The 12595-nt window shown below is 37.3% G+C and overlaps 3 pseudogenes; all 3 read left to right on the top strand.

Moving 5' to 3' along the window:
- Positions 1–207: 207 nt before the first annotated feature.
- Positions 208–2602, top strand: LOC149554235 (G-type lectin S-receptor-like serine/threonine-protein kinase At2g19130 pseudogene; annotated as a pseudogene).
- A 2646-nt stretch (positions 2603–5248) lies between these two features.
- LOC149554234 (calcineurin B-like protein 1 pseudogene) lies at positions 5249–11336 on the top strand (annotated as a pseudogene).
- A 122-nt stretch (positions 11337–11458) lies between these two features.
- On the top strand, positions 11459–12381 carry LOC149554233 (calcineurin B-like protein 1 pseudogene; annotated as a pseudogene).
- The last annotated feature ends 214 nt before the right edge of the window (positions 12382–12595 follow it).

Raw genomic sequence — 12595 nt, 5'->3', positions numbered from 1 at the left:
GGTATTCTTTGAAGCAGCGTGACATTTTCAGACTGGAGTCTCCAAAGTTCATTTAAAGTATTTAGGTAGGTCAGATACAATACTTTTGTTTGGTGACTGAGTCCGATCCTGTAATGAATATCAACATAAGCTCCTCATAGCCACAGATATGTTTCTCCCATTGCTAAGCGTCTGAAAAAACAAGAAAGAAATCATAGGCAAAAGAAAATGGATCATGTAGCAGTCAACTGTTTGAAACGTCTTTATCTTGGCTCTTGCCTTGCTTGTTCTTCAGCGCAGTTGCAATTTATTTGTTGATGGTGTAGACACCCTCTCTTTGGGGGCTGCTCTGAGAGGAAACCGGACCATAACTTCAAAGAATGGCACTTTTGAATTGGGATTCTTTAATCCCAACAGAACCAGCAACTGGTATGTTGGCATCTGGTATGCCCAAATCTCTGAGAAGACCATCATTTGGGTGGCTAACAGAGAAACTCCCATCAAAAACATGCCCGGCGTTTTCTCTCTGTCTAAATCTGGTTATCTCAGTGTCTCTGATTTGCAAGGAGAAGTAATTTGGTCGAGTAATGATACTCAGCAAGCCAAGGCATCCATGGCTTCCATACTCGATACAGGTAATTTTGTTCTTCTAGGAGCCCAAAACTATTCCGAGACTGTGTGAGAGAGTTTTGCATATCCCACAGATCATTTTATGCCTACTATGAAGTTTTGGAAAGGTTTAAAGCTCATCTCTTGGAAGAGCTCGGTGGATCCAGCGCCCGGGCCCTTCTTCGACCAGATTAATCCATCTCCAGGAAAGACTAACTTTGTGCTCCAATATCAAAATGGTGTTTCATATTACACATCGGGAGAGTGGACTGGCAGATTTTTTTCCACCATACCACAGGCAATTTGTGATACCACCTTTCAGCAGAAATTAGTGAAGATTTTTCCGACAAAAATGTACTATGCATATGATCTTACGTCCAAAGCTCGGTCGACGACTTTGGTGAGGGAAGTTCTCAGCTGGAACGGCCAGCTGTCATGCTACTTCTCAATTAATAACAATGCCTGGAGCCTGGTTTATAATTCACCCACTTCAAATTGCGATGTGTATGGTGTGTGCGGGGCTTATGGAGTCTGCTTCAACAGAGCCAACATTCAGCTATGCAGCTGTGTGGATGGTTTCAAGCCCAGAAATGTTAGTGCATGGGATTCTCTGGAATGGTGGTCAAGCGGTTGTGTTCGGCGCAGTCCATTAAACTGCTCCGCTGATGGTTTTCTCCACCTCACTAATATTTCCTTGTTGGCAGACGGAGCAGCATTTGAGAATACAATAGAGTCGTTGAGTCTACAAGGATGCAAAAATGCTTGTCTAAACAGCTGCTCCTGCATGGCCTTCGCTTTCACTGATTCAAATTCTGCTGTTTGTAAGCTGTGGTTTGGCGATCTTGTAGGGATGCGTAGTTCATCTGACAGCCAGTCCTTATTCATTCGATTGGCTGCTTCTGATGTGCCCCTTTTGTCAACTGACGGAGGTAGCAGCAGCAGCAGGAACTGAGTAGTTGCTCTGTTTGTTTCAATTCCTTTGGGGTTTGCTGGTTTGGGAACTCTGTTAATTGTTGTGTGGTTTATCCAGCGCAGACGTCGAAGGATGCTTGAGAAAGGCAAGTACAACGGCGCAACAGCATCGCTGAGAGCATTCACCTACAGAGAGATGAAAACTGCGACCAACAATTTCTCCCATAAATTGGGAAAGGGGGCATTTGGGTCTGTCTACAAAGGAGCTCTGCGAGACAATACATTTGTGGCAGTGAAAAAATTAGAGGGTTCGGGAGAAGCAGATAAGCAATTTCGTGCTGAAATTAGCACAATTGGGAACATACATCATGTGAATTTGGTGAGACTCAGGGGATTCTGTGCAGAGGAGTCTCAGAGAATGCTTGTTTATGAGTACATGCAGAATGGGTCTCTCAATTCTTTCTTAAATCGCAAGGCCAAAGAAGCGGGGAGAATGTTGGATTGGAACACCAGATTTGGAATCATTTTGGGCACTGCAAGAGGGTTACTTTATCTTCACGAAGAATGCAGAGATCGCATCGTTCATTGTGATATCAAGCCTGAAAATATTCTTCTCGATTCGGATTTCTCTCCAAAAGTGGGAGACTTTGGACTGGCAAAGCTTGTTGGCAGAGATTTTAGCAGAGTTCTGACAACAACAAGAGGAACGAGAGGGTATTTGGCTCCAGAGTGGCTATCTGGGTTGCTGATAACATTTAAGGCAGATGTGTACAGCTTTGGCATGACTGTGCTGGAGATAATCTCTGGGCGACGAAATAATGACATGAGCGTGGATGAATCACAACACTACTTTCCAACATGGGCAGCAGCTGAGATTGAGAAGGGAAACACAGTGGGTATTGTGGATGAAGAGATTGCTGACAAGGCAGATGTTGAAGAAGTGAGAAGAGCAGCTTTGGCGAGTTTTTTGTGCATTCAAATGGATGAGAATGAACGACCGGGCATGGCTCAAGTTGTGAGGATACTGGAAGGCAAATCAGAAGGTAACGTGGAGCAATATGAGAGGTCCCTCCAAGCCCTAGCTAATGATCACTGTGTTTAGGAGAAATCTCTGGTACTTGGTACTTATCTCTATATTTATACTTTCATACTCTAGTAATAAAAGGTTCGAATTAATATTATTAGATTCAAGGTAATAGGGCGTCCTAGGCTAGTGGCTACGGTTAATTTACATGCATTCTTAGTGTTAAATAGTGGAAGTCTTTTATATTTTCATTGAATAAAGGTGCATATAAGTTGCACCACACTTGTCTCCAGTAGCACCGCTAATCATCGTCGTTCAGATGAGACATTTTCAAATTTCTTGAGGGGACGCAAATAGCTGAAATGCGACCCTCAATACCTACAAGGAATGGTTGGAAGTCCCCATTCCATGAAAAAAAGGAGAAAGTTGTTTTAAAAGTAGAATATATGAATAAAAAATTGACTATATGAGTATTGATATCATATTATTCATTGTAATCATCTCTATGATGATTGATGAGATACTAATGTTTTTGAAAATTTGATATCCATGTCCAAGGGGTTTAGCTTGGTTGATGCAGTGAGTTCTCATTGTGGACACCCTGATTCAAATCCCAAGAGGGACATCTTTGTGGAATTCTAAGTTGTGACTTTTGGTCTTTCAATTGTTCTTTCTAGTGTGATTGCTCGAAAGGAGCTTGAATAAGTTGTAATTGTTGTTCTTAAGGAGCATAAGCGATCTTAATATATATAAAAATTGATATCCATGATTAATATTGTTTACCAATTCGAATATTTAAAATTCTAATATTAATATTTCAATGTTCAATGTTCTACTTTCATACTTAATGTTCAATCACAATGAAATGTATAAGCATTTGAATTTTTGGAAATCCATATTATATAATTTTACGTCTTTATGTCTTATATTGTTACACGTATTTTCTTAACTAGCATTTTAAGTACCACATGTATCTAGTATGTACACCTCCCTCCCATTCATGCTCCCTCCCATCCCTTGTCGTTGTCATCCCCCTGCCATTCGTAAATAGAGGCCCTTGTGTCCCCCTACTTGGAAACTTCTCCCCTATCCTGATGCCCAAGCCATTGTTTAATAATGAAGTTATATTACATTGATAGTTGTAAATGGTCATATATTTTAAAATCAATAGGTGAATATACAAAGCTGACTATCAAAAATCATATTGGCAGAAGACTCAATAGACTAACAAATGAATTGATTTAATCTATTATGTAATGGTTTCAATAGGGGCAATAATAAGTCTATGTTATATACATAGATTAACTATAAAAAAGATGTTTTTGTATGACATAATGAGGAATCAATAGCTTGCAAATTGTATAATCTATTTTTTTTAGTACATATATCAACTCACAAAGAATATGGGGTCAAAGTAGAAAAACAATTAGCAAGCTAGCAAGTTGAGCACAAAGCAATACAAAATTACGCCTTCAATGACTATCACCTTCTTGTTACCTCCTTTAACAACCTTTAAAGATAATTTTTAAAAATCTACAAGTGATATCTTTATCAAGTAGGACACATTCACCCTTTCATATGAAAATTCCATGTTAAATGGACAACCAAAAATTCTAATTTAAGATTCAATACAAATAACAATAGAACAGATTGTGATATTGCTATCACAATTCAAGTGTATAATTTTTGAGACATATTCATTGATCCATATTTCATGAGTAGTGGTTGAAGAGAACTTATTCATTTTGGAATACAACATTTATTGTATCTAGGTGATGCTCAAATAAATGAAGCACTTTTGACTTCTTAAGAGGTCACCTTTCTTAGTACATAGATGCATAGTCCTTAGATGTAATAGCTGACACCTTGGAAAGTCTTCTTCCACCTTTGTGAACTTGTTGCCCGGTTATAAAATTCTTTCAATTTTATAAGCCTTGGTTAATTTTTGAAACTTGCCCAATTTTCAGCTTTAAATTGACCATTTTATCTCCGAGTTTTTGTGAGTTTCTAAATCTTCATGTCTCCGGCTCGTTCCCAGCTCCGCAAAGCACTTGAAATTTTTAAAATCCAACTTCTAAGCTCTAAATTATCGTAGGTTAATGTTGAGACCCAAAATACATGTTTTCAAGTCTATCATTAACCATTAACCTCTCAAAAGGTTAATGATAACTTTCAAATTGCGCATTTTGGAGTAGGTTAATTAACCTCTCCAAAAATGTGTTCTTCTTAACCTCTCAAAAGGTTAATAATAACCTTCAAAGCACGCATTTTGGAGTAGGTTAATTAACCTCTCCAAAAATGCTTGTTTCTTAACCTCTCCGAGACAGTTATTAACTTGTTTGAAAATTTCTCCAACCTATTTCAAATTCTTCTATGAGAAGTCAAGGATGAGTTTGTGTAGAGGATTAGTAGAGATAAAATCTAACGTTGCCTCCAAGGTTTTCCAGTGTCCTCCCGGCCTATGCTAAAATGGGTGCATTGAAATAGGGCATGTACATTTATCAGATCGTAGTAGAAAATGGTTTTTTGTTAAATATTATAGTTGCAACTGCCCTGGTAGACATGTATATAAAATGTGGGGTTATTCGAAAGGCATGTTATCTGTTTGATAAAATGTATCAATGAGATGTTGTCTCAAGGACTACGATGATCACGGGGTATTCAATTCATAGCTGTGGCAACGAGACCTTGGAACTCTTCGAGCAAATGAAAAGCAGCGAAAGCGGGAAATTTTGGAATATTACAAAATGTTGTGTCAGCTTGACTCTGACATGCAGTGTGATTGTATCATGCAATAGATCTTGGTATGGGCTATGCTAGTTCCAAGACAGCTAAGGAGCCACCTGGATATGAAGATCTTGCTCTTCTTACAGCAGAGAGAGTCTTTAGTGTGAGTGAAGTTCAGGCCTTATATGAACTATTCAAGAAAATAAGTAGTTCTATCATTGATTATAGGCTGATTCACAAGGAAGAATTTCAGCTGGCGCTCTTTAGAAGCCCTCAAAAGGAGAACATTTTCTTTTTCTGATAGGGTATTTGATTTGTTTGACAAAAAGCATAATGGAGTGATATAATTTGGAGAATTTGTCAGAGCATTGAGTGTGTTCCATTGAATGCATTTGAGGAAGAGAAAATGGAGTTTGTATTTAAACTGTATGACCTGAGACAGACTGGGTACATTGAGCATGAGGAGGTGAAACAAATGGTGATTTCTCTTCTAACTAAATCAGACATGAATATTTTAGATGATGTTGTTGAGATGATTTTGGATAAGACCTTTGAGGAAGCAGATACAAATGGAGATGGAAGGATTGATAAAGATGAATGGCGAGATCTTGTGAAGTGCAATCCGTCTCTGTTGAAGAACATGACTCTACCCTATTTGAAAAGCATCGCAGTTGCTTTTCCAAGTTCTTCATCTTCAAGCCACACGTAGAGGAGATTAACATAATCAAGGGACACAATTTGATTTATACGCTCCACATCATTCAAATCATGGTGGGCATAGTGATAATGAAACCCATGAACCAACTCATGAAGGTCTGCATGGGGAAGTTGGCTGAAAATTTTCCTTTATCATTTCATATGATGTCACATCTATGGTGCCTTCATTGCTCTAACAAGAGCTTATTTAGTGGATGCCATCACGAAAAGAGTTTGCTAAAATGAGCCTCAATCAAAGTGCTCACAATTTACTTTCTGCATACATGTAGATGAAGATGAACTGTCTCGATATTGAGTATGTTGAGGAAAGAGACTCATGGAATCATTGACGGATCGATAAAGTCAAGACATTCATTGGAAGGGTTCAAATTCTTTGAAGGCTAACATCAAACCCAAATCTTACCTCTAGCATGAGCACATGATCTATTTGACAGAAAGTGTATGGCTTATCTCCAACTCATAGGAAAGAAATATTTAAAATATGACCCAAAACAAGGAGCTAAAGGCAAGTGGTTCCATCACTTACAATGGCCATTCACTGGATGAGTTTGTCCCTTAGAAGACATCTGCTTACATAAGTCAAAATGATCTACATGTAGGGGTGATCATTGTTAGAGAGACATTGAATTTCTCTACAAATTGTCAGGGTGTTGGTAGAAAATATGAAATGTTATACGAGCTGGATAAAAGAGAGAAAGAAGATGGAATTGTACCAGATGTTGAAGTAAATATTTTCATGAAAGCAACATCTGTGGAAGATGTCAAGAGTAGCCTTCAAAACAATTATGCTCTAAAGATTCTTGGTTTGGATATATGTGCAGATACAATATTAGGAGATGAAGTGATGAGGGGATCGATAAGGATTGATTATTCAATCCTCTTATCAAAGTATGGAAAGTTAAGTTTCAAGTCATAAAGGTTAATTTTACGGAGGTTAATTAACCTCACCCAAATCACGTATTTGGGGGGTGGTTATTAACCACAAAGAGGTAGTTATTAACCTCTGTGTCTATATAAGGACACCTATTGGTTTTGTAAAGGGACTTTTTGGACTAGAGAATAAGGGAACACTATGCTGAAATTTTGATTAAAAGATGATATTTGGAAAGTATGTACAGATTTTGTCTTTATAATCAAAAATTCCTCTTAAGTTCTTGGTGCAAGAAAATAATGGAATGTGCAGTTTGAGTTCCTTCTTTTCGAATCTAAATGGTTACACATGTTGATTCCATTTGTAGTAAGCATTCTCACGGTATGTTGTAGATGTTTATGAATCTCTGGATCAGTGTTGTGCTAGTAATAGTTTTCAAGCATAGATCTTGATCATTGTTATTAGCAGTTTTAAGTTAGTAGTTTGGGAAAGCCTTGAAGTCATGTGGTGCATTTGTCATCATGAGCTTTCTCATCTTTAAAAGTTTGATTCCATCTTTTATTTGAAAAACTTCAAAATCATATCATACAAGGGAGTTTCCCCTCTAAACATAGAGGAAGGCCGCATACCAAGGGCCTATCCAACTATTGGAGACATCAATTTTCCACGTACTCCATTGGGCCAAATCGTATATTTTCAAGGTGACAAATCTGTTTACCAACAGATTTTTGGCGACTCTACTGGGGAGATTGAACAAGAAAGATTGATAGTCGCCTGTAATGAAGCACAATGGTGCTACCACATGAGATCATTTTTCTAGTTCTCCAACCAAACCTTGGCTTCCAAGACACCCAGGAGGATATTATTTCAGACTTGAACACTCTAGCCTAGAGGTGTAGACGAAGTGGTCAACAATACCAGCTGGTGAATCATGTTCTTGAAGAAGAAGAAGAATTTGGGAAAATCTTGCGAAGAGCTCCTATTGGTCACAACGTTGTAATTGTTGAAAGGATAGTAGTCATTCCAAGAAGAAACAGGCAAAACCTTGGTCACATCCAAAACCAAGTGAACAATAATTAACAACATGGTTGATTGAAGGTACCTTCCCTGGAATGAAGGTTGGTGACTCTATTTTAAAAGATTGGTTATCAACGACTCTATTTGAAGGCAAAAATTTAGAATCATGGTTTGGTACAAGGGAAAAGTCGAAAGTGACAGTGATAGCGATAGTGATGATGAATACTTTCAATATCCTAAGAAACAGATTCCTGATGAGCCTCTACAAGTTGAATTCTTGAAGAATTTCTATGGTGGCAGGAGGCTGGATCCTAAAATGGTTCATCCCCACTTACTTCAAGTTTTTCAAAAGATTGAAGAAGAGGATGGAAAGGATTATGGTTTCTTTTTCATGATCAAATATCCTTTTTGGAAAAAGATTCAGCATATAAAGATAAAGAAGACTTTACTAAAAAATGTCTTCCATCTAAATCAATGATGAAGAATAATAAAAGTATCTCTCATGCACCTCTGCCTGAAAAAGATCAGATTTTTGTTGATCCTACACAAGCTAGCTTCTTGAAGAGTTTCTATGGTGGACAAAAACTAGATCTAGGAGAGACTCGTCCATCTTTGCTCCAGACATTGCAAAAGATCGAACAAGAAAATGGTAAAGATTATCAATTTTTCTCTCACAAGCCCAAATCATCTTTAGAAACAAGTACTACATGTAATTATAAGGAAGAGTTTGACCAGAAAAGTGATTCATGTCAATCAAAGATGGATAGTGTTGGTCAAAAAGGTGCCCCAATTTTCGCACCTATTGCTCATCAAAATCATGCTCCCATTGATCCTAATCCAGTTGAATTTTTAAAAAGATTCTATGTCAATGCACGCCTGGATCTTGACAATCTACATCCTTCTTTACTTCAAACACTACGAGAACTTGAGAAAGAAGACTCATCCAAGAATTATTTCCTTGGTAACAAAATATCTTTTGACCCAAATGTTAGAAATGACTCATCTAAATCTTCTTGCGTGAAAGAAGATGAGGATTCTATGTCTAATCAAGGAAATGGTCAAGAAATGATGTCTATGGGAGAAAGGTCTACTAATGTAAAATAGGAGAACATATTCAATCATCTCAATCCTAATGAGAAGGGAAAAGAAATATCAAATATTTCTCAAGGAATTATAGAAGATATGATTAAAGATGGGGGAAATGCGGATCAAGATGAGTTTCATACTACTTTTATTCCTACTTGGTGCCTAAATGCTTTAGATGATGACTTTCTCTATGGAGAAGACCTTCCTATTAATTCACCCCTAATCATTAATGATGAGGACTTTATTGATGAAGTCAACTCTTTAGAATATTTTTCGCAATCTTCTACCACCACTGGTGAAGAAATAACCTCAAGTGAAATCTTGCAGACATCTTCATTAACTCTTGAGATTGAAGTCTTTACTTTTGCGTATGTTGAGGAGTTTTCTGAAAGTGGAATGATCATCACAAGAGTAGAAGATCATTTTCAAGAGAAAGATGATGAGCTGTCAAGAGATCCCCTTCCAAGTTACATGCAAGTGGAATATCAAGTTTTCCCATTTTGTGAAGATGGTCATCAAGAAAAATTAATGCACCAAGCTTGTGTAAACATTGATGAATATTTAATGACAAGTACAATAGACATGGAATTGAAAGATAAGTTTCAAGTAAGAGAAGATGACACATCAAGTTCTTATTCTTCCTCGTGCATGAAACCTGAATTTGAAGCATTCCAGCTCACAAGTGGAAACCACATTGAAGAAAACATTATGATGGTACCTTGCACTAGACAAGTAATTGGCCTTGAAGAAATGTGTTGTGATTTAATGATTGAAAAATGTGAAGATGAAAGCATAGATGACGATGGTCTTTTAAAAGAATTTTCCTTACATCAATGTCACTTGATGATCAATTCTCTTGATTAGATAGACTCAATAGAGCATACGTGCACCCAAATGGAAAAGATGATTGTTTCTCCTTTGAGCGATTTGATGAGAGAAAAGGAAGAAATATATCTTAGGAAGGTTCAATGTGACAAGGATGTGCATTCATATTGGAGGAATTTCATAGAGAATACAAACAAAAGCATTCCTATGGAAAAGAAAAAGTGTCTGGTATCAAAAATAAGTTCAGGAATCCATGATCACCAATCACTAGAATTTCAAGTACAAGGCTTGTCAAATAGAGAAAAAGATCATAAATTCATCCAGGAACTTGAGAGCCTTATCCTTCAATCCTTTCGAAATGAAGTCATCAACAACATGCAACATGAAGCTAAGTTGATTTTGAAATTAGAGATTTTTGATGAGACATGGTTATTTGGATACATTCTTTTATCAAGTGATGTGAAGCATGCTAAGAGTCACAAAATTGGGATTCAAAAAGAGAACTTACACTTGAGTCCACAGGAACCTGAAAGTGGCCACATGTTAGCGCACTATGATATTTATTTTCCCCAGCCAGTGAATGGATTTGCATGATTATACGTTGAATCATGGGAGGTAGGAAAACCTGCCTCGTATATAGTCTAGATAGGAGTTTTTGTTGTGTTGTTTTATTGCCTGGTTTTTCCTTTCCGTTGTCTCATTTTTTTTGGTGTTCGTTCCCTCTTTTGTAAATTGGTCCCTCAAATGACTCTATTTTACAACCCAATGGATAAGGCATTATTTTATTCATTCTGGATTTGAGCTTCATCCTGTACAGTCCTTCTCCCCAGTTAGAGCCAATTGTTTGCCAGTTATAAAATTCTTTCAATTTATAAGCCTTGGTTAATTTTTGAAACTTGCCCAATTTTAAGCTTTAAATTGACCATTTTATCTCCAAGTTTTTGTGAGTTTCTAAATCTTCATGTCTCCGGCTCGTTCCCAGCTCCGCACAGCACTTAAAATTTTTAAAATCTGGCTTCTGAGCTCCAAATTATCGCAAGTGAATGTTGAGACCCAAGATACGTGTTTTCAAGTCTATCATTAACCATTAACCTCTCAAAAGGTTAATGATAACTTTCAAATTGCGCATTTTGGAGTAGGTTAATTAACCTCTCCAAAAATGCATTTTTCTTAACCTCTCAAAAGGTTAATGATAACCTTCAAAACACGCATTTTGGAGTAGGTAAATTAACCTCTCCAAAAATGCTCGTTTCTTAACCTCTCCGAGATGGTTATTAACTTGTTTGAAATTTTCTCCAACCTATTTCAAATTCTTCTATGAGAAGTCAAGGATGAGTTTGTGTAGAGGATTAGTAGAGATAAAATCTAACGTTGCCTCTAAGGTTTTCCAGTGTCCTCCCGGCCTATGCTAAAATGGGTGCATTGAAACAGGGCATGTACATTTATCAGACCGTAGTAGAAAATGGTTTTCTGTTAAATGTTATAGTTGCAAGTGCCCTGGTAGACATGTATACAAAATGTGGGGTTATTCGAAAGGCATGCTATCTATATGATAAAATGTATCAATGAGATGTTGTCTTAGGGACTATGATGATCACGATGTATTCAATTCATAGCTGTGGCAACAAGACCTTGGAACTCTTTGAGCAGATGAAAAGCAGTGAAAGCAAGAAATTTTGGAATATTACAAAGTGTTGTGTCAGCTTGACTCTGACATGCAGTGTGATTGTATCATGCAATAGATCTTGGTATGGGTTGTGCTAGTTCCAAGATAGCTAAGGAGCCACCTGGATATGAAGATCATGTTCTTCTTGCAGCAGAGATAGTCTTTAGTGTGAGTGAAGTTCAGGCCTTATATGAACTATTCGAAAAAATAAGTAGTTCTATCATTGATGATAGGCTGATTCACAAGGAAGAATTTCAGCTGGGGCTCTTTAGAAGCCCTCAAAAGGAGAATCTTTTCTTTTTCTAACAGGATATTTGATTTGTTTGACAAAAAGCGTAATGGAGTGATATAATTTGGAGAATTTGTCAGAGCATTGAGTGTATTCCATCCAAATGCATTTGAGGAAGAGAAAATGGAGTTTGTATTTAAACTATATGACCTAAGATAGACTGGGTACATTGAGCATGAGGAGGTGAAACAGATGGTCATTGCTCTTCTAAGTGAATCAGACATGAATATTTTAGATGATGTTGTTGAGATGATTTTGGATAAGATGTTTGAGGAAGCAGATACAAATGGAGATGGAAGGATTGATAAAGATGAACGGAGAGATCTTGTGAAGTGCAATCCCTCTCTGTTGAAGAACATGACGCTACCCTATCTGAAAAGCATCGCAGTTGCTTTTCCAAGTTCTTCATCTTCAAGCCGCGCCTAGAGGAGATTAACATAATCAAGGGACACAATTTGATTTATACGCTCCACATCATTCAAATCATGGTGGGCATAGTGATAATGAAACCCGTGAACCAACTCATGAAGGTCTGCATGGGGAAGTTGGCTGAAAAATTGCCTTTATCATTTCATATGACATCACATCTACGGTGCCTTCATTGCCCTAACATGAGCTTATTTAGTGGATGCCCTCATGAAAAGAGTTTGCTAAAATGAGCCTCAATCAAAGTGCTCATGATTTACTTTCTACATACATGTAGATGAAGATGAACTGTCTCAATATTGAGTATGTTGAGGAAAGAGACTCATGGAATCATTGACAGATCGATAAAGTCAAGACATTCATTGGAAGGGTTCAAATTCTTTGAAGGCTAACATCAAACCCTAATCTTACCTCTAGCATGAGTACATGATTTATTTGACAGAAAGT

This window comes from Cupressus sempervirens, chromosome 6, assembly GCF_028749045.1.
Source record: "Cupressus sempervirens isolate cs-2001-9-10 chromosome 6, ASM2874904v1, whole genome shotgun sequence".
In the NCBI taxonomy this organism is placed as follows: Eukaryota; Viridiplantae; Streptophyta; class Pinopsida; order Cupressales; family Cupressaceae; genus Cupressus; species Cupressus sempervirens.
This window is presented reverse-complemented; position numbering and strand designations above follow the sequence as displayed.